General features: G+C 41.0%; 1 protein-coding gene across 3 annotated transcripts in view; it reads left to right on the top strand.

Moving 5' to 3' along the window:
• Window positions 1-6,937: 6,937 nt before the first annotated feature.
• AMOTL1 (angiomotin like 1) overlaps window positions 6,938-22,246 on the top strand; it is a 142,392-nt gene continuing 127,083 nt past the window's right edge. For all 3 annotated transcript variants that reach the window (XM_073215832.1, XM_073215831.1, XM_037010983.2), the window contains exon 1: window positions 6,938-7,092. The gene's annotated coding sequence lies outside the window, so the exon portion shown is untranslated. The remainder of the gene's footprint in view (window positions 7,093-22,246) is intronic.

The raw sequence follows: 22,246 nt of genomic DNA, 5'->3' as shown, positions 1-22,246 counted from the left end.
CTAGATCATTATTAGACCAAGATACAAAAAGAAAAGAGATTGATTGGTTAAACAATTGACTAAACACCAAGAGGGAATGACTGACAGGCAGCAGGTAGGGGGTTGGGTGGTTAGATTCTCAGAACCAAGCTTATTCCCATTAAAGCTGAACAGAAAATTTTAATGAGTTAATCATTTTATCAGGAATGTGCAATTTCTTCCCAGAAGTAGATTTTTGAATCACATCAGTCAAAAAAGGTTGTGTCAGAGACTCGATTTCCAAAGTTTTTTCTCTTATGAGGACTTCAACCCACCTGGCCCCAGCTGGCATGTGGGCGGTGTTCTATGGGTCGCAGGTCCCAGTGCAATTCCCTTTGCAAACGCTCCTTTTCCCTTGCTGCCCTCGGAGTCTGCCCCTCACGTATGTCCTCCGTAGGATCCACTCCTGCCCAGCCTGTCCTCACGCTCCAAGAGAGGGGACTCAGTCTCCCCTTACATAATCCCAACTCCTTCTCGAGGTCCTGTGCCTACTGCCCCTCTCACCTTACCTCAGCCCATCTCCTCTGGGCTCGCTGTCCTCTAGCCACGCTGGCCTCCTGTCTGTCCTCAGACCTGTCAAGTTCTTTGATGTTTGAGGTCTTTGCTCTTGCTGTTCCCTCTGCCTGGAATGTTCTTCTGCAGAGCTGGCTCTTTCTCACCATTCAGGGCTTAGAGTCAGTGACACGTCCTCATAGAAGCTTGCCCTACCCAAGTTGTCCTCTGTCATTTTATCCTGGAGGCTTTCTTCACCGCACTTGGCACCATCCTCCTTTATCTTGTCCTTTTCTCTTATCTGCCTCCTCCACCAGACTGTTAAATGCACATGGACAATAAACCTGTCTGTTCACTGCAACATCCAAGTGTCTGTCACATATAGTAGATGGTCAGTAGTTTTTTGGTAATGGTTGAATAATTATATGGGGGATATTGTGGCTCAGAGTAGTCAAGTAATTTGTGCTCAGGGGGCACAATTTACCCCCTGGTAAATTAGGTAGTGGAATGGGGAAACTAGGTTGACTCGCTCCAAAACCTCTTTTCACTATCCTCCTTATCTTGTTTATCTCTTAACTCTATGGGGTCCTCAACCCTTCTTTGTTGTTAGTCTATGGCCCTGAGCACATAAGAGCCCAAATCCTATCTGACACTGTAGGACCCTGGACAGTCCAGTTTGTGCTGGAAGCTCAGTTTGTGCTGAGCTGGCTGCCCTTCCTTCCAAAGCGCAAGATACCCACTGGGCATTCCCAAAGCATCTCTTCTTGCCCACCTTAGAAGCCTTGCATTCGCACACACTCGGCCAATGGTGATTAAGTGTCTCCTCTGAGCCAGGCCTGTTCTAGGAGCACCTGGACCACCCCTGCCTCTCTGAGCCAGGGCTTTCTGTCCTGCCACTGCTCGTATTCCCTTCTTAGTTTCTCTAAAACACAAATAAATCAATAACCTCTTGTGTCTTTTCTTTTCATTAGCCTGTTTCCTGCGGGGTCTCAAGCCTAGGCCTTGCTCACACCTGCCTGGTCCTGTTCCTAGGGTAGATGTGGGCTAATAATCAGTCCTCACTCAGTACAAGTGTTAGCATATCAAAAGCTCTGGGATATGCTCTGGTTACTCCCACTCAGCACAGCACCTGAGGCTCAAATCCAGATAGATTTTGAGGCAAATGGTCTCATGGGTTATATTTCCATATAAGGTACCTGGCATGATACAGACACACAACCCCTGTGGCAAAACCTCCCCATCCTTTCTCTGTAAACTTCAGCTCAGATACTAAAGGGCCAGGTTGGGCTTGCCTGGCCTTGTCATTTCTTAGATGTTCATCCAGGACAAGTCTAAAATTAGCCCCGCCTCCTCCTAGTGCTAAAACTCTGCTGGAGCAACTTGGGAGCCAGTTACTTTTAGAAACCATCCCTCTGGGGCTTAGAGCTGAGTGACAGAAGCAGGTGGTGGAAACTGGGCAGGAAAGAAGAGGCGGAGCGGGTTCAGCAGCTGGGATCAGAGTGCCAGATCCAGGGGCCAGGCCTGCAAATGCAGGCTGCTATGGCCACGGTCAGATCAAGGAGAAAGCACAAAACCGAGCCAGAGCCACCCAGCACTTTCACTGCGATGCTGAGTTCAGGCAGGGAGGGAAGGGAGTGGGTGCTTATTAGGCACACATTTATGTGCCAGTTAGTGGCTTTATAGATGGCGTGTCACTGAGTCTCAGTAGTAGGTTCTATTATTTTGCCTCTTCCTTGCTAGCGAAATGGAATGTCAGAGATGTTCAGTAACTTAGCCAATGTCATGCAATGCAGGTAGCAAAGCAGGGATTCAAACCCTGGTCGGTTTAACTCAAGGCCTGGTACTTTCCTCTATGTTGCCTCCAAGAATAGCAAGAAGGGAGGTTTCAAATCCACCCACAAGCCATGAGGATGGACCACCAAGTTACTTCACTGATACTTCTCACCTCTTCTAATTTCCTGGGAGCCTTGAAGAAAATACCATTTCTTGGGCACTGTCACCCAGAGGTTCTGTGTTCATTGTTATGGTGCAGGGCCTGAGAATAGGTATTTTACAATCTCCTGGAGGCTTCTGTTGTGCGGCCTGGGTCAAGAACTAGACTGTGCTTTGTTGCTGATCAGTTCCTCTGGGGCAACTGGAGAAATACAGTGGTGGTGATGTGATACCAGGGGATACCAACTCGCCTCGGTTCCACACCAGACAGGCAGGCCACCTGGTCAGCAATGGCGCATTTCCACAGAAGATTCTCCGGTTGAGGGTGGTCTTCTCAAATCCTGAAAGTCAGGACAGAATTAAAACAGCAGAGGCTGGGAACTGGGGACTTCGGGTTCTACAAAGCAGAAGTTTTCAAAGAAGGGAGTAGTAGAACCAGCCTCGTCTCTCATTCTAGCAAGTAACTGTGCCCTTTCTCCGGACCTTTAGAGAGGGGGGAGACCCCCTCAAGGTAACTGGCAAGGTTCCACCATAGGAAGCACGAGGAGCCGCTCCTGCCTGCATGACGGGCATCTGCCTAGGCACACTTAATTCGCAGCTTCTGTGCAATTTAGCATGTGACTGTGTATGTTTACTGTCCTTTTGATTTCTAACTGTTTCATGTCCAAATGCTTCAAATCCTGCCTCCTTTGAACTCTCCTGGAATGCTAGGACTATGTCATGTAGAGATAGAAAAAAACATTGAGTCCTGGCTGGGGCATCTTTAGGTCCTCCTGACTGCAAATTGGCATCATCTTGGGATTAAAAAAAAAATACTAAACCTGGGTCCCAATCCCTGAGAATGTGATTTAATGGGTTTAGGGTGTGGCATGAACAGACTTTCAAAGCTGCTCAGATAATTCTAATATGCATCCAAAGTTGAGAATAAAAATTTGAAGGATGACAAAAAGCTATGTGAAAAAATCGTTATAATGATTATGTCTGGGAGGGAAAAAAATGAAGTGATTTGATTTATTTTACTTTTGCTAATCTGCATTCTCTATTTGTTTCTTCATATTGTCTATATCATTTTAAAAAGTAAAACTAAAAATAAATTAAAATGAATTGGATATTCCTAAATTATCTACTTTTTCAGAGATGGATCACTGATGGTAACTTGGACCAGGTGGAGTCCTAATCAGATACTATCCTCACTGATTCACCAAATATTTATTGCGTATTCCACATGATACACACTGGACGTATAAAAGTGAATATCACAAGCACAACACCTCACTCTCATGAACCTTAGAGCTAATGGAGAAGATTAACTGGCAAACAAGTAAACACAGTATTATGACTTCAGTTTTAGAAGGAAAAACTTCTGAGTATTACACATTGTTTTGTCAATGACCATAACAGAAATTGCCAATATCTGACTTATACTCCCCCTCCTGTGTCCAAGGCAAACATTGCTTTTGATTATGTTAACCTTTTCTCTGAAGCTCAGTATGCTTTTCAACAGTACCAATCAATCCAAGGTGGTGTTTGGAATGAAACATATGTAGTATCCCAGGAGACAATGATGAATTATCTCGTTGAAGGTAGACTAGGTGACCCAAAGGCAATTGAGACCCTCTGCTAGAGCCAACTAGCTCCTATTGGAGCACACCTCTTATAGATCACAGTCATAAACTCTGGGAAAAATATAAGAATAGCTAGTTGAAGGTACTAGAGAGAGAACAAAAGCAGAAAAAACCAGAGGAGACTGAACCACTGGAAGAAGAGAAGGGCATGGGGTGAGTTTCTTGACTTACAGCTTTTAACCTAAGAACAGGGCCCTGTCTGTTTTATGCAGGGCAGGTAGGAAAGCCTCAGCTCTATGGATAAACTGTGTCCAGATCTCTGGTGCTAGTGGTGGACTTGAAGGAACCAGGTTACAGCTGAAAGAGCTGAACTGAAATTCCAGCTCCTACAGGGGAGATAAGCTTTTGCAATTTGAATTCAGCCACTTTAAAGACCTGAATAAAAAACAGTTGACACACATGAGAAAAACATAACAGAACCCAGGTTTTCTACAATATATCATTCATAATGACCAGACACCCTCCAAAATTATTGAACATACATAAAAACAGGAATATGACTCATTTTAAAGAGAAAAGATGATCAGTGGAGATCTGAGATGGCTTAGATGATGGAATCAGCAGATGAGAATTTTAAAGAAGTTATTATAACTATGCTCTAGTAGATAAAAGAAAATATGTTCAGAAGGAATGAAAATAAAGAAAATGCTAGCAGATAAATAGAAACTATAAACTAGAATCCAGTGAAAATGTAAGAACTGAAAAAAAAAAAACCTAAAATAAGAATCCAGTGAGTGTGCTTAAGAGTACAAGGAAGATGAAAGAAGAAAAAGTTAGTGAGCTAGGAGCTAGATCAACAGAAATTATCCAAACTGAGGCACAGAGATTTAATGGATGTACAGAGATTCACAGATCTTTGCAACAATATCGAAAGGTCTAAGATATATATAATTGAGGTCCCAGAAAGAGAGGAGAAAGAGAAAGGACACAAAAAAGTATTTCAATAAGTAATGGGTGAAAAGTTCATAAATTTGGTAAAAGAAATATCTACAGACTCTAAAAACTTTGATACATACAAGATAAATTAATATCAAAACAAACAAAACAAAAATAAAATTTAGGCATATCATAGTCAAACTGCTGAAAATCAATGACAAAGAGAAAATCAACAAAATAATTCTGAGAGAAATTGAAGGTATAAATAAATGAAGAGCTATCCCAAGTTAATGGATTGAAAGACTCCAGTGTTGTTAAGGTCGCAATTACCAAATTGATCTAGGGATTCATCACAATCGTAGTTATAATCCTACTATGCATTTTAGCCAAATTTGACAAACTGATTCTAAATACCTATAGAAAAGCAAAGAAGTTAGAATTTAAAGTCTTGAGAAAAAAAGTCAGAGTTGTAGACTTGTGCTTACATGACCTCAAGACTAAAGCTACAGTAGTCAAGACAGTGTGGTAGTGACAAGGATCAACAGATGGCCTGACAGCATAGAATAGAGTCCAAAAATAGACCCACACTTATACATTTGCTTTATTTTTTTTGGCAAAGGTGTCAGAACAGCCCAATTGGGAAAGGCAAGTCTTTTCAACAATTGGTGTTGAAATAACTACATATATGCAAGCAAACTAATTTTGTCCTAAATCATGCTATCTACAAATTCAATTTCTTGTGAACCATACACCTAAACATAAGAGCTAATCTGGGATAGGAAGGGGCCGTTTGATACCATTTACTCTCTATCTACTGAATGCCTACTGTGTGCTACTATCTGTAAGAGATAGTATATATTTGGAGGATTGTGTGGTAAACCAAATAAAAATGGCTCACAACTCTTTTTTCTGGTCCTAACATTGAAGACTCACATTCCTTTCATAAGCCATGTTGACATTTCTTAAATCTCTGAGTTCAAAAACCCCTTTCTAATGGTGGGCCTGAATACCTCTATCTAAGCAGAAAGAGATTTTTTTTCTTGTTTTACCCTCTCTGGACACAAGAAGTTCTTCAGAGCCTCAAAATACTTTAGCAAGAAACTAGGCCCATGCCTAGTGACCCAAAGTTACCTCACACTCTCCTGAAGTAGAGGTGTGAGAGAAAGGTCAGCAGGCTGCTGAGCTCGACCCTCTGCCCCACTTCCAGTGGAGGTCACACACATTACCATTCCTGGCCCTGGCGCCACAGCCCTAAGTCTTGCCCAGAGTTTAGACCAAGTATGTGGCATCAAGGAGAGGTGCCTGGCTTACTGAGTAGCTTGACATGACCTTGAATCCCAGGTTACAGATTTGATTGCTCCAACCTCATCTTTAACATACAAAAGAGAAAATTCCTTAACTTAAATGTCTCTTTTCCAAAATCTTGGTGGAATGTGGGCATGTTTTGAGCTGATATATTGTTACAAATGATGCCAAATTGCTTGGGTGGTACCATATTCAATGAAAATAAAAAAACTCGGTTGCCTTCATTAGAAGGGCTGTCACACTTTCATTCTCTCCGGCGGCTCAAACCCTTTGCTCTCCTGAATACTTTTGCCCAGACGGTCACCTCTTTGCCACCTTTGTATGCTTACAAACTCACCAGCTTCTTACTGCCCCTCCTCCTGACTGAAATATCTTTGCTGCTTCTCTCTTCCCTCCTTCCCCAAGAATTTTTACCTCTCAGAAGTTTAAATATCTGTTTTCTTTCTCTAAAATGTTATTTTTCAGACAGGTGAATTCCTGAGCGATAATGAAATGACTCAGGCAAGTAAGTATGTGTTTCCCAACCCCCAGTGCCAGTCCAGGCAATTGGTGGTCAGGACTTTCTGAAGCTCTTTGCAAACAACAGGGCTGGTCAGATTCCAGCGATTCACCTTCTGAAGGCTGTGCATGTCTGGGCAGCGGCTGCCTGATTTGGATGGAGTCATCGCTGGGGAGGCACAGTTGGCTCAGCCAGGGAGCACGCATTGCTCTTTTAAACTCCACGGCACCAGAGATGAAGTCACCTTTCTGCTTTTAAAACCAACAGATCTGCCCTGTAAGTCTCTGTCACTTCTGCTAGAACTTGGTGTTTTTCCCACTGTTGATCACCCGGACCTTCTCTCAGGTAAGGAAGCTCTTATTTAGTAGGTTTCCATTCAGGAAAGCTTGCTCTGAGGGGGCTTAGAGGTCACCTCTGGGTACAGTTGGAGTCAGGTCAAGGGACACTCGATTGGGGGAAGGGGTTGGCTGGTTCCCAGGCAGCTGGTGTCCACCTGCTGGGCTGGCAGGCCCTGGGCTGGGTGAGCGAGCCCCCCAACCTCGGGGCTGCAGTGAGGGTGCTCCAGGTGGGCACGGACATCAAATCCGGACTTGCTTCTGGTGCCTATCCTAATAGTTGCATAGTGAGCACATTGGTGAAGCAGCTACCTGTGGTCTCCTCTGGGCTGGGGCTGTCCTACCCGCTTTGCCTTCCGAACGATTGGCTTAGCATTTGGGGTAGAACTCTTCTAGGATCTTGTGATAAAAACTGATGTGCAGAAAAGCAGCAGCTCTCTGGAGAGCCTTCATTTGCTTGTTTGCTGGCTTGAATGCTTCCCTTCTTCCTCAAGAGTGTGGCAGGAGACAAAGGGGCCTGGCTCCCTGTCCTGACATGCAGGGACCTTTTGTAAACAATGGCTGTGCTACTCTGTGGGGCAGAAGTGTGCAAACATGTCTTACTACCTGTCCACACAAGTTCTAAGGAAATGAGCCTGGGTTTTGGCGCGTGTGTGTGTGCAGGCAGTCCCATGGTCCTAGGGACCGCTGAAATCTCCCTGCCACACTTCCTATGAGTTACATGCATCACTGTCGCTGACTGACTCATACAGCTCTCATTAGCTTTGGAAATCTCAAAAAAGACATCTGGGTGTTTCAGAGGTGCCTATGGGGTGATAAGTGGCTTTTGGAGAGCAAGTTGAGGCACTGTGAAGTGAAAACCCTGAGATTGCCGAGCCCTTTATTACTCGACGCAGCATCCTGCCAACTAGCAGCATCCTGTGCATTCACCTGTGACCTCTGAACAGAGCAAAGAACCTCATTTATATAGGAGATGCTGGTTTTGTGTTAAATGCAGTTACACACTGGCTGCCAGTGTCTGCTTACACGTTCACCTCAAACTTAGCTAGTCCAGAATTCATCCTTACCTGAAACCTGTTCCCCATTCTGTGTCCTCTAGCTCATGAAAAAGTGCCAGGTTGGCCATGAAAGATTTCTGGGCTTCATCCGTGACTCCTCCTTTTTCCTCACATCTCCACATCTAATTTGACAGCACATCCAGCATATTCTGCCTCAAATCCATTACTGTCTCTCCAGTTCACCCATTTTCCCACTTCCATGGCTATTTTCCATGTTTAAGCCTTTTATCATCTTCTTGGAGGAAGATAGAAACCACCCATGCAGGCTTTCTCTCTCCAGTCTTACCTGCCCGGTGCAGCTGGAGGGATAATTCCACAATGATTGATCAGCACCTGCATGATCCAATCACTAATCATGTGATTTGGTTTTCTGAATATCCTTGAAAATTTTCCACGTCTCTTCATCTCACACCACGACCTGGGTCCAACCCACCAAAACTCTCTGCCTGAATTACTGCAACAGCCTCTTAGCTGACCTCCCTGCTACCAGGTGCACTCCCCTCCTCATTAGTGTAAGACACTTCCAGTTTCTTGTCTTCCTAAGCTTTTAAAGGACATTTTTAAAATCAGAGCAGAACTTGAAACACTTATTACCCTCTCTGGGCTTTAGAAGCATTAGCATTTTTATGACTTCTGTGGATACTACAAGGAGAAGGCAGAGAGAACAGGGGAAGGTGGGGGATGATATTTCAGTCGGAAGACAGCCTGGTGGCTGTATAAAGCTCACGCCTTGGGACAGCGCAGGTCCGCGTCAAAATCCCAGCTCCTCCACTGCCTACTGTGGCCTTGACCAAATCGGAAAACCTTCTTGAGATTCGTTTTCCTCAACTGTGAGATGTAAATGATAATAATGCTTATTGCACTGGGTGAATATAAGAGCTAAATGAGAACTTTTATGGAAGGATCTGAAACAACAGTTACAGATTCCTGCGTCCCTTTCAAAGTTTATAATCTTAACTAACATGTATCTTATAAGTATTCATGTGTGTGTGTGTATGATTATCTGGTTTTGGCCTGATAGGAAGGAGGAATGGCAAAGAAATACATAAGAACTCTCTCAAGGAATGTGTAGTTTACTTAGGGCAAACCTGAATAGCAAAAATAAAACAACAACTGTAAAACAAGCATTCCGCAATTGTCAGGTGCACAGTACTATTTGAGTACATGGCAGGGAGGGCTTGAGTAAACTGGTCTGTGAAAACCTGCCGGCAAGTGTAAATAGATTTATACCAAGCAGTTTTAGATTCAGGTTCTTCGGGGACCTAAAAATCCCTGGCCTTTCTGACGCTGAATTAAAACTTCCCAGAAGGCTTTATACTGTTAGAGTGATTTAAGGGCACACAGATGAGTGTTTAAGTGACTTTACTCACTCATTCATTCATCAAGCAGTAATTGAATCCCTACTGCGTGCCAGGTCCTATGCCATACAATTTCTTTGCAACTCTTCCCTGAGACGTGAATGATCATTCTCTTTCTCCTAAACCAGGGCTCGCCTTAGGGACTTCTTTGATCAATACACTGGAAGACAGTGCCATTCAGGGATATGTTTGGCTAGCTTCTCAGCAGCTTTGCAGCTTCCCCCTGGGTTTCTTGGCCCACTCACTTTGGGGGAGGCCAGTCACCGTGTAAAGTCATGAGCTGGTAAAATGGCTCTTCGGGGGGCAGAGGGAGGCTTCCTGATTTGTAGCGTTTGCCACTTTCCATGGTAAAAATACTCCTCCCTACTATGGCTGATTTCAACCTACCTGAGCGAGAGCCCTGGGTGTGGGTTGGAAAGAGATATGCAGCTCTTACAAGCTGGTACACGCCAGCCCCAGTGCATGGCAGGCAGCTACTCTGCGACCACCATGCTGTGACAAAGCTAGCTGGGTGGGGGGCTACATGGAGAGAAGTCCAGCCAGGCCCAGGTTTTCCTGCTTTTCAGATTCAGGCTCCAGGAAGGAAGACTTCAGGTGACCCCGGGACCCAGCCTCTATCTGATGTATGAGAGACCTTGAGTGAGAACAGCTCAGGTCAGCCCAGTCCCAGAGAGCTGGAACATGGTGGTCATCTTGTTTACACAGAAGCCAGCCTAGGTTAAGCTACCAATGGGGTGTGAAGGAATAGAGAAATCTGAAAGGCCTGAGAAAGAGACTCAATTACTTTACTGATAAGTTTTACCCTTATAAATCAATCAATGAAAAAAAATTCTCTTTCTGTCTCTCACACACACAAATACACACTCCTCTCTCATTATCTGCTCCCATCATCTAACTTTTCACACAAAGCTCTTGGGGAAGATAGCCCTCACCGGCTCTTAAGCTCTGTTCCATCCTCCACGTGGAATCTGCTGTGAGAAGTAGGCAGAGCAGACGAAACCTGCAGTCAAGGAAATGTCCAGAGGTCTGGTGGAAAGCAACTGAGACCCTGAGAAAAAAGCAGCCAGAAAGGAGGACTGAAAACAAGCCTTAGAGACGATGTATGGATTTGTAGTTAGAGGATGAAGTTTGAAATCAGACGACTTGAGCTCAGAGGTGAATTCTGACATTTTCTAGGTGGCTGACCTTGAGAGGTATCTTGACATCTCTCATCTCAGTTCCTTCATCTTTAAAATCTGGATAACAAATGCCATCGCACAAAGTTCTTGTGAAGATGAAATGAGGTATTTGTAGAGTGCTCAGCACAAGGCCTAACACATCGTGCAGAATGAACAGCAGTTAACAGTAGTAGTAGTGATAGTATAAGAGTCATACTGGTGGTACTATTGTCATAAGTTCAAAAGCCACAGGCTCCCTGGCAAACCCAGAGCTTCAGTCAGTCAGTCACCCTATAGGTGCCCAACACAAGTGTTCAATAAAACTTAAAGCAGACCGAATATTAATATTCTGAAATAATTATTCCACTGTCAATTTTTAATTTTATGGTCCCCTAAATATATTTCCAACACTTAAAAAGCATAACTGTGCATTATTTCTCTTGTCTCTTAGGCAATATGAACTAAGACCCTATTTTCTCATTTCTTGTGAGTACTCTTCTTAACCATCTATTATGTAGCGGGCAGTTGAGTGGCTCAGTGTCCATATTATTGTCCTTAAAATTCTATTTCAGAGTAATTGAAGCTGGGTGGCTTTTGCAGAGATCCTGAGCCCACAGTGCTCCAGAAATGTCAGGTTTACTGGTTTATGGATGCCATCATTTGGTTAGGACAGTCAGGGTGAAGAATAACATGGTGCTTGTGAGCACTAAGTTCCCCTGTTTTATTTATACTTTGTGAATAAGAGCTACTCAAACTTTAATTTATGAACTGATGTTAGGCAGACTTGTCTCATTTAATCTGTGGTTGCTCTAGGCATGTGGATTTTTTAAACAAAGAATAATGCAAACATTCTGACTGCTAAAGAATAGCAGATTCATGTCTTTTTAAAAAACTTTAATTACAAAATATTTATAGATTCACAAGTGTGTGTCTGCTTCATGCAACCTCCCCCATTGTTGACATGTTGCATAACAATAATATGATATCAAAACTAGTTCATTTACCATGGTACACTCCATAGACCTTATTCATATTTTATCAGTTATACATGAACCTGTGTGTGCATAATTGTATGCAATCCAATCTCTACCATGTTAAGGTCATACCACCACAGTCAGGATGCAAACTATATCATCACCACAAGGTTCTCTAACACTGCCCTTCTGTATCCACTGTCTCCCATCCCTAACCCTTTGAAAGCATTAATCTGTTGTCTATTTATATAACTTTATTTCAGAAGTGTTTTATAACTGGAATCATTCAGTATTCACATACATGAGATTAACTTTTCTGTTCAGCATAAGTTCCTTAAAATCCATCCAGGTTGTTGTACATATAAATAGTTGAGTTTTTATTGCTGAGTAGTATTCCACAGTATGGATGTACCACAGTGTGTTTAATCATTTACTCATTTACCTATTGGAGAACATCTGGGTAATTTCCAGTTGAAGCTATTACAAATCTGCTATGAGCATTTCTGTGCAAGATTCTGCATGAACACAAATTGCCATTTCTCTGGAATAAATGCCTGACAGTGTAGTGTCTGGGTCTTATGGTAAGTCCATTTCTAGTTTTAAAATGAACTGTCAGACTATTTTTCAGAGAGGCCATAACCTTTTGCATCACCACCAACAATACATAAGTAATGGAGTTTCTCTGCATCCTTATCAGCATTTGTGTTATCAATATTTTTTATTTTAGCTATTCTGATAGGTAGATAGTGATATCTCATTGTGATTTTAATTTGCATTTCTCTAATGGCTAGTGGTTGAATATCTTGTCATGTGCTTATTTGCCATCTGTATATGCTCTTCAGTGAAATGTTTATTAATGTCTTTTGACCATTTTCTAATTGGATTGTTTTTTACTGTTTTGTGAGTTTTTTACATATTCTAAATACATGTCCTTTTTCAGATATGTATTTTACAAATATTTTCTCCCACTCTGTAAATTTTTACTTCATTCTCTAAATAGGATCTTCCACAGAGCAAAAGGTTTTTATTTGGATGGAGTCCAATTTATCAATATTTCTTTTTATGAATCATTCTTTTAGTGTAAAGAACATTTTGTCTAGTTTTAATTCTCAAAGATTTTCTCCTCTTTTTTCTAAAAGCTTTATAGTTTTGCATTTAATTCCATAATCCATGTTAGATAATTATAATTTTTATATAAGGCATCAGGTTTTAGTTGAGATTAACTTTTTTTTTTTTTTTGCCTGTGTATGTCTAGTTTCTCTAGCACAGATTGTTTAATAGGCTATCTCTCCTTCACTGAATTGGCTTTGAACCTTTCAAAAATCAATTGGGTGGTTTTGTATGATTACATCTCTGGGTTTTTCCACTCTATTACATTGATCCATGTGCCTATCCTTCTGACAATACCACACCTTCTAGATTACTATATCATAAACTATATAGCAAACCATACCTCAGGTAAAATGATTCTCTCTATGATAGTGCTAAAATACTGATACAACAGTAGAGAGATCAATGGAGAAGCATAAAGAATCCACAAATAGATTCAACAAACACAGCAAAGTCGCATTTCAACCTAGTGGGGTAGGGAGAACTGACTGCCATTTGGAAAGGAAAATAAAGCTGGATCCCGAACTCTAAATAAGTTCCAGAAAATAAAAACATGTATTAATATTAAACAATAAAAATGATTTTTAAATGGGTAGATTATCTGATAATCTTGAAGAAAGAAAGACCTTTTTAAGCAAAACACCAAACTCAAAACCTGTACAGAAAACAACTGATACACATCATTGCATATGATATTAATGAATCATGTAGATGAAAATGTATAATGAAAAGCATAAATGAAATCAAAACGCAAATGAAAAATAGAAAAAAATCACTTGCAAGATCTATGTAACAGCAAGACATACTTTTCTTAAAATTTCAATAGTACATTCAATAAGAAAAAAAGAGACTGAGTAAAAATGGGTGAAGTACACAAATAGGATGTTCAGGAGGAAAGAAATACAAATGGCTGACAAACATATGAAAGGAAGACAATCTTCCAATTTAAGAAGCACAAATTGAGAAAACGTTTTTTATTGTTTAAAGAACTTAAAAATTAATGACTATGTATTGTAAAAAATATAGAAAATATATAAAGTATATGATGTTGGATGAATATTTTCCTCAAAGCTTCATCTTATTCTCAAGCTTAAGATCTTTCTTCTTTCTCTAGAAGTATCTCTAAAAATGTGCTATTCCTTCTAGCCCTTCCTCTTATGTGCTTAGAATGTGTGTGTGTGTGTGTGTGCCTGTCTTTCACACAAATTAGATCTTATTTATAAATTGCTATGCACCTGGCTTTTTACAAATCACATTACTGTCATGACTTTCTATGTCACTTTTTACAGAACCACCTTATTTATTTTAATGGCAACATAGGATTTACAATCTAACTATTCCTTACTATTTATTAAGGAGCATTTAAGTGTTTCTCTTTTCTACTAGAAGGAATGCTGCATTATATATATCTTTGTGCACTTGTCTTGCAATTATATTCTGTAGGATAGACACTCAGAAATGAAATTGTTAGGTCAAAGGACATATGAATTTTATATTAGAGAAAATGCCAACTTGCTAATTTAAAAAACTGTATCAATTCTTCTACCAAAGTGTGAGAATACCCTTTTCTTCAAAAAAATCACCATCTCTTGCTTTTAATCAATTTTTTAAAAACTTTTGACAACGTGATGAATAAAAAACAAGTCAACGTTGTTTTAATCTGTATACTCTGAGTATTGAAATTGAACATATTTTCATATGTTTCTTGTTCATGTTTATCTGTGAACTGTTGGTTCATAGCCTTGCCTGTCTTTCTGTTGACTGTCATTTTCTTTTTGGCATATAAAACTTTTTTATAGTATGGATATTAATCTTTTTAATACATATTATAAATATTATAATCCACTTACTAATTTTTATTTTACTCTTCTTTACTGTGTCTTTACTGTGTCTTTCTCTTTAGAGAAGTTTTAAATTTTATGTAGTCCAGTCTGTTTTATGACTTTTAGATTTTATGTTAGTGAAGTTTTTCCCACTCAGAATAAAATCAGTTCCTTTAACACACCTAGTGATTTGCTTTTATTGTTTAAATTTTTTATTCATTTAAAATTTATTTTTATATATACTGTGATATAGGAATCCACCTTTAAAAACACCCAATTAACCTAATACTATTTGCTGAATAGTCTATCCTTTTCCTACTGATTTGAAATGTCAAATTTTATATGCCAAATCAATTTCATTGATGTTTTTTAACTTTTTAATTTTATTTGAACAAAAAATTTATTCCAGCAACAAGATCATACTGTTTTAATTCTTTAGCTTTATAATTTGTTGTGTTATCTGGGAAAGTAAGTACCCTCTCAAACCCTGCCATTATTTTTCTTGATCAAAAGTTTCTAGGTAAAAAATTAAAATATATAAGAAGGAGAAAAAGTCAGCCACAGGAAAGACAAATGTGTGTGTGTGTGTGTGTATGTGCATGTATGTATGTGTGTATATATATGCACATGTACACACAATTATATATATACACATAACTTTGTATATATAAATGTATGTACCTAAATACATGTATGTACACACATACATGTAATTTTTTGCATAGCAAATTTTTGGAAGGGCACACAAGAAACTGGGATAATTAGCTCTAGGGGATGGGACTGTTGGGCTTTGATGAGCGAAACTTTCTTTCCACTTTGGATCATTCCCTACTTTTTATGCACCCTTTAAAAAGTAAATATTCATTTCTTTTATAATTAAAAAGTAATGATTTTCTGTGTCCCAAACTGAAACCTGAATGAGGGCATATTCTGTATATCAGTGTCTGCATAAAATTGTGGCTGCACAAATAGGATTGCTTGGGGATCATTAAAGAAATACAGATGATCAAGGAACTGCCCCCAGAGATTCTGATTTCGTAGGTCTGTGAGAGGGCCTGGGCATCGGCGTATTTTAAAAGTACCTCAGGTGGTTCCAATGTGCAGTCAAGTTGAGAACCACTTCTGTGGACGATGTGAGGCTTAAAAGGATCCCCAAAAGGCCACTGTGATGAGGTCTTTTCAGAACATAATTTCTTAGGAATGCAGCCCAAAGTAATCCATCACTTTTCTGTAAGGCTAAGTATTGGCATGAGACTGTATGCAAAAAAGTCCAGAGGGGACTGGTGGAAAAGAGCTTTGCTTGAATGTGTGTGAAAGCATCCATCTCTGTGGTAGGCATTCTTGGTGAAAGCTATAGACTCATTCAGGTTTCCTCAACACATAAGGAATCCTTGCAAACTAATCATGACCATAAGAGATAAAGGAATCTCGTGGAAAACCAGAAACAGTAAAACAGGTGTGCTTCAGGAGCCCAAAATGTGGTTGGTACTCTCACTGGCTACCATGCTGTTTCTCCCAGGATAGTGTCTCAGAAGCCACAAGAATGAAGCCAGCAGACAAGAGTAGGGAGCTACCAGCAAAGCTCTTTTAATGAAGAGTGAAAAGGAAAGGGCTCCTGCTACTCAGAAGGGGCTCCAAGGAAGGATGATGTTAAGGGGGCGGTGTCTAGGGTTACTATAGCTTTCTGAAAGGAGGAAGTTCTGCCCCAGGGATCTAACAGAGAACTGAACTGATGACATCACAACTCACTCCTGATTGGCTGAAAGTACAATACTTCATTTGCATAGGGACAACCAATCAGAACTGAGGTCTTTCTGACCAAGTATACTGCTGAATGGCTGAGTTTGATTGGAGCTTTTTTTGAGACATAAAAGGGCTGTGAAACTTAGGAGGGCCGTGAAACATACAAGAACCCTGAACTCCATCTGCCTGCATCCCACAATCACCTGCCTCAGTACCAGAAGATTCCAGCAAAGCTCCAGTAGCCAGGGTTACTGGCAGACCTTCCCATCAGAGGCTTTCAAAATTCTTTCATCTGGAGAATTGCTTTGTTAAAATGAAATGGCTTTTGGGAGCCTGGTCTGGGAAACAGATCAAAGAGGAAACTGAAGAAGCCCAAGGACTGACTGGAAACCTAGTATTGCTGCAGCTCTCTCTGATTCTTGTATGTGTCTTCTGATGTTTTTCCTCATCAGCTGACTGATTGTGCCTCCATATTCCTGACTGAGGATCTGATTGGTCCAGCTTCTCCACAATGGTTTATCCCAGTTTGGGTGAGGTTTTCCATACTGGGTGATTACAGAGGTGGACTGAGTAGTTCATGGAGTCATGTGTCCACCTCTGGTCACCTGAGCCAGAGAAAGAATGGGAGAAGTGAATGCATAAAGCTGCTTTGGTAGTGTGGAGAGAAGATGTGGGTAAGGCAGTCTCCCTTAGAAGGGAGCAGTGGATAGAACATGCACCACGATTAACCTGTCCAGGCTGAGCACTAAGTCAGTCCTCAGTGAGTATTCAACTGGAAGATAGTCCTCAACGGGCCATGAAACTGCTGAAATTTAAGCCAACATGCTAAGGAAAAATCTGTCATACTAATCTATACTTCTCATATAATCCTTTCAAAACCCTCACAAAGCATGTGGGATGATCCCGGATTACAGATGGAAAAATCAGGCTCAACGATGCTCTATACCTTGCACACAGATCATTGCTGGGAAATGATGAACCTGAAATTTAAACCTAGATCTGTCCCAGAGTTCTTGCTCTTACGCATTATATTCATACTGCCTTCCATGTGCTATTTCACCTCCCCAGTCAGGAGTTGGAATTCAGTGTTGTGTAGCACATGATATTTATATGTAAATTTGTTGAATGATAACAGTGCTACTTATGTACTGCATTTATGTACTGTTCTGATGATTCTCCAGTTGATGTACGATTTTCACATAACTCTGTTAAAGAAGGAATAATGGACTTTATGAGCCCGATTTCACAAAGTAGAAAAACAGAGGTCCAGGGAGATGAACTGATATGTCCAGAGTCACTAGTTAAGAAATGATCCCAAGCCAGGTGAGAACCCAGTTTTCTTGAAATATTTATTTTCCTTCCTCTTTCCTACATCAGTGTGTATTTGGGCATTGCACTGCATGGGTGGCAGAGCATGGTGACAGGTCTTTTGTTACAATTTCTGATTTAACCCTGAGTTATGTGACCAGTTTGCCAGTATAGACTCATTTGAGTTTCTTAGCTGCAGGTATGTCAGTCTCATTTATCCACCAAGCATTGCCTGACCCCAAGTTTGACCAGGCATTGTGTAAACAGTGGGAATGGATGGGTGGATAGGACATGACTTTGTTCTAAGGAGCCTACCTTCTAATGGGGACAATCACCATCTTGTAAAAAGAGTATTATCATCTAATGGACAAATGTCAGCTTAATGAAATGTAAAAAGTTCTCAGAAGCACAAAGGAAGAAGAGAATAACTGCCTGGGGAGGTTCATGGTGGAGGGGACTTCTTGAGTTTGGTCTCAATGCACTGATTTTAGAGATGAAAACCCTGAGTAACAAAGTTCTGCAAAGGACCTCATAATTTTATAACTTCATTAGGTTTCCTAAAAATATGCTAGTTGCCACAGCTCCTTAGAGAGTAGTAACATAAATTATTTACTGGAGCACTTAAAATATTAACATCAAGAAAGTCCAGTGTGGCTTCACAAATACCCTGCCCAGTTGGATAAGACAACCTGAAATAATGGTTTTTAAGTTAGTCGAATTTTCCAATTTCACGAAGTGAGTAAGATTACTTGGAAACAAACAAGCCCAGAAGAATCATGTCAACTTTCTAAACATTGGCCATTTCAGACAGAGGAAGACTATGCCTCCAGCATTTCTTACTTTTTATTCATATGAAGAGGAATTAGACTTCTAAGTGGATACTTAGAGCATTCCACTCTTCTCTTCCAATGAAGCTTAAGGGTCTTGTGTTGGAAGCACAGCTGAATTTTATCACTTGAATATTAAGAGACCAGATGTGTACTCTGTGCTTGGTTTTATTTAGAGACGGAAGGAAAAGAACCTTCCATGTTTGGTAATTGAAACTCATCAGAGCCAAACTCCTGGGGCAGCCCGAGAGAAAACTGCCCTTTTAATCTACTTTGGTCTATGAGGTCACCAATGATTGGATTTTTCTGTTAGCTGATACCAGGCTACACCTTGTTCAATGGAACTGAATGTTTGTGTCCCCTCAAAATGCATATGTTGAAGTCCTAATCCCCAATGTGATGGTATCAGAAGGTGGGGACTTCGGCAGGTAATTAGGTCGTGAGGGTGAGCCCTCATGAACGAGATTAGTGTCTTTATAAAAGGGACCCTAGGCAGCTCCCTACTCTCCTCTGCCATGTGAACATGTAGCAGGAAGTCAGCAGTCAGCAACCTAAGGAGAGTCCTTGCCAGAACCCCACCATGCTGGTGCCCTCATCTCAGCCTTCCTGCCTTAAGAATTGTAAGAAATAAAGCTCTGTTTATAAGCCACCCAATCTGCAGTACTTTGTCATAGCATCCCAAACTCACTGAGACACCCAGATCCTGGATAATTGAGATCTTGGCTAGAATTCCTGGTTGAGAAGGAAAATCCCTCTGTGTGAGCTCTTCCCTTTTCTGCTTCAGTTTAGTTTGTTTTGTTTTCTGGGTGTGACAAGATAGATTTACTACCTCTGCCCATAACTAAGACGGATGATTCCTGACCCACTGAAAGAGGTACACAGTTGCAAGGCTTGGAGAGCCTCAGAACTGGCGCACGATCTTGATATTCCTAGAAGAGTACTTGCCTTCAAGCGGCCTTTGAAGAACAGAACAAGGAGAAGGGGGGTCCTAGAGTACCTCAGCAGCACTGAGGATTGTTGGCGAATATCAGTATTTTGTTGAGAATTTAAAAACAAGTTGTTTGGCAGATGTGTTCACAAATATAAGGCACTGCCTGGGGAGAGAATGAGCTCCTTCTTGCTGGTAGTATTTAAGGCATATACTGGAGTTACGCATAAGCAAACTAATGCATCACTGGTGGCTCTAAGATCCATTCCAACTTCCAGATTCTATTCTTTGCAGATCCTTGGTTTACCTTGTACATGCTTCTGCTTGCACTTAGTATATTGCTCTGCAATGATTATGTCCAGACATTTGTCTTCCCTACAAGCTTGAAACTCCTTGAATGAAGGGCAGTATGTATTCTTTTTCATCCCCAGCATTTAGCACAATGACCAGTACTTAGGAGACAGCATGTAGATAGTTATCAAATGAATGAATAAATTCATTTCATACATCAATATATATACAGACATTTATGTATATCTTGATTATAGTATGAGTTAGAAGTGGGTAGACCTGTTTGTTGAGCACGTGTTCATATTCCTTAGAACCCTTGGTTGCTTAAATACCTGAATGATGGAATATGCCATCCGATTTCCCAAACATGGCCTTTAAGGTTCATTAGTTCTTCTCTACAGACAGAGCTATATCACAGCAGCTAAGGCAGAGTCAAAGAGTGGCCAGGGTTCTTCCGAATCTGTATACCTAGATCAGGCCCCACTGCCAGGAATGAGTGCAGATGTGTTGACTAGAGGTCTAGGTGTGACTTGCCTGCATCAGGTGGACAGGTGTCTCCTGTGGACAGTCAGAAGTCTCCCCCCATGCTTGCAGAGGGAGGCAGGTGTAGGAGGGACAGGGGTGCCAGAGGCATGCTGGCAGAGGAGCCAACATACAAACTGAAGTGTGAGAATAACTGGGAGGCTCTCAGCCCGTTAGACTGGATGAGAAGGTCAGAACAGGGCCAGGAAGCAGAGGCAGACACGGTGCAGTTCCTGGGTGGAGAAACTGCCAAAGCAGCAGACGAGGTGGGTGAGGAACACTTTCCAAAGGGACACACTAAGCTGAGATGTGCTTGTGCCACACGCCACCACTCACTCTTGTGTTCATTCAACAAATACATATTGAGTGCTTAGCTTGTGACTGCCACTGCACAAATGCTAGTGATACAACTAAATCCTACTGACATATGGACAGATGATTACAGCACGGTGTGATGTGTACTGAAATGGGGTAAACACAGGGAAGTCTGAGGGACACATGACTGAGCCTAAGATGAGATGTGGTTAGCAAGGCGAGGCAGGAAGAGCTCTAGGAATGGCTGAATATGCAAAGACCCAAGAGCGGAGCTTATTCAGGGACTGCAAATACTTAGCTGTAGGTGGGCCTCACCTGCCATGTAGAGGGGTCCAGACTTTCTCCTGGGAATCACTGAAGTATTTTGGTCAAGGACTGACATGATTGAACTTGTGCTTTAAAAATGTTACTACAACAAAGTGTGGAGAATGGTTTGGAGGAAAGGATATCAGGGGCCCGTGGAAGCTGTTGCGGTAACTCACTGAGGGATGACAGTGGCTGAATTAAGGCTGAGGCAGTGAAAACAGACACGAGCAGATGCATTCTTGAGACATTTGAGAGTTAGAGTGGACAAAGCTTGGTGATTGATTGTACATTAGATGTAATCAATCAGTCAAGGTGGGAACAGTTCCTGGCTCAGTCACCTGATGGATGGCTCACTCCTGAGGCATCTCCAAAAAGAGGAGAGGATGTGTCAGTTTCAGGAGAGTTCTGGTTTACTGGGAGACTTAAGTCCAAAGGTCCATTTGGCCTCACACCCCTCTCTCAGGATAGACAGGCCTCCTTTATGAGCTTCATGGTATCTACTATCCGTAATCATATTTTTATAATAATATGTATTATGTAATATCAGCACAAGTCTGATCATGTCATTCCTTGATCAAAATATTCCAATGATCCCCAGGAGAAAGTATCTAAATGTCTTAATGGTATCTAATAAGGATCCTTACCCACTTATCATTTATTCATCCATTCAGTCAACCAATATTTATTAAATATCAATTTTGTGTCCATAGCATCCCAGTATCCCATAATTTCCAGTGTTCAACCACACAGGGTGGCTCAGTTGTTCTTTTTGTTTTCTTCTTTTTTTTTTAGCTTTATTGATGTATAATTGACAAATAATATTGTAAGATATTTGAAGTGTGTGTCATGATTTGAAATACGTGTACATTGTGAAATGATTCCTCCTACCTAGTTAACATATCCATCACCTCACATATTTATTTATTTTTTTCTTTTTTGGTGAGAACATTTGTTTCACTCCTTTAACAAATTTCACTTATACAGTACAGTGTTATCCATTATAGTTACTGTGTCATACATTAGAACCTCAGACATCTTAGAGCTATAAGTTCGTACCTTTTTGCCAATCTCTATTTCCCCCACCTTCCTGTCCTGACAACCACTCTTCTACCCTCTGTTTCTATGAGTTCTACTTTATTTTTCTTTTCACATTCCACATATAAGTGATTTCAGGCTGTATTTGTCTTTCTCTCTCTGGCTTCACTTAGCATAATGCCCTCCAGACCCATCCATGTTGTTGTAAATGGCTCATGACTGAATGATATCTCTTTATATATTGTCTTACATTATATTAAATTATATTATATATAGTATGCTACATCTTTATCCATTCACCCACTGGCAAGACACTTGAGTTATTTCCATACCTTGGCTATTGTGCATAATGCTTCAATGAACATGGGGGTGCAGACAGCTCTTGAAAAAAGTGCTCCTGAAAGTTAGA

The sequence above is a fragment of the Manis javanica genome, chromosome 11 (assembly GCF_040802235.1).
Source record: "Manis javanica isolate MJ-LG chromosome 11, MJ_LKY, whole genome shotgun sequence".
NCBI classification, from domain to species: Eukaryota; Metazoa; Chordata; class Mammalia; order Pholidota; family Manidae; genus Manis; species Manis javanica.
This window is presented reverse-complemented; position numbering and strand designations above follow the sequence as displayed.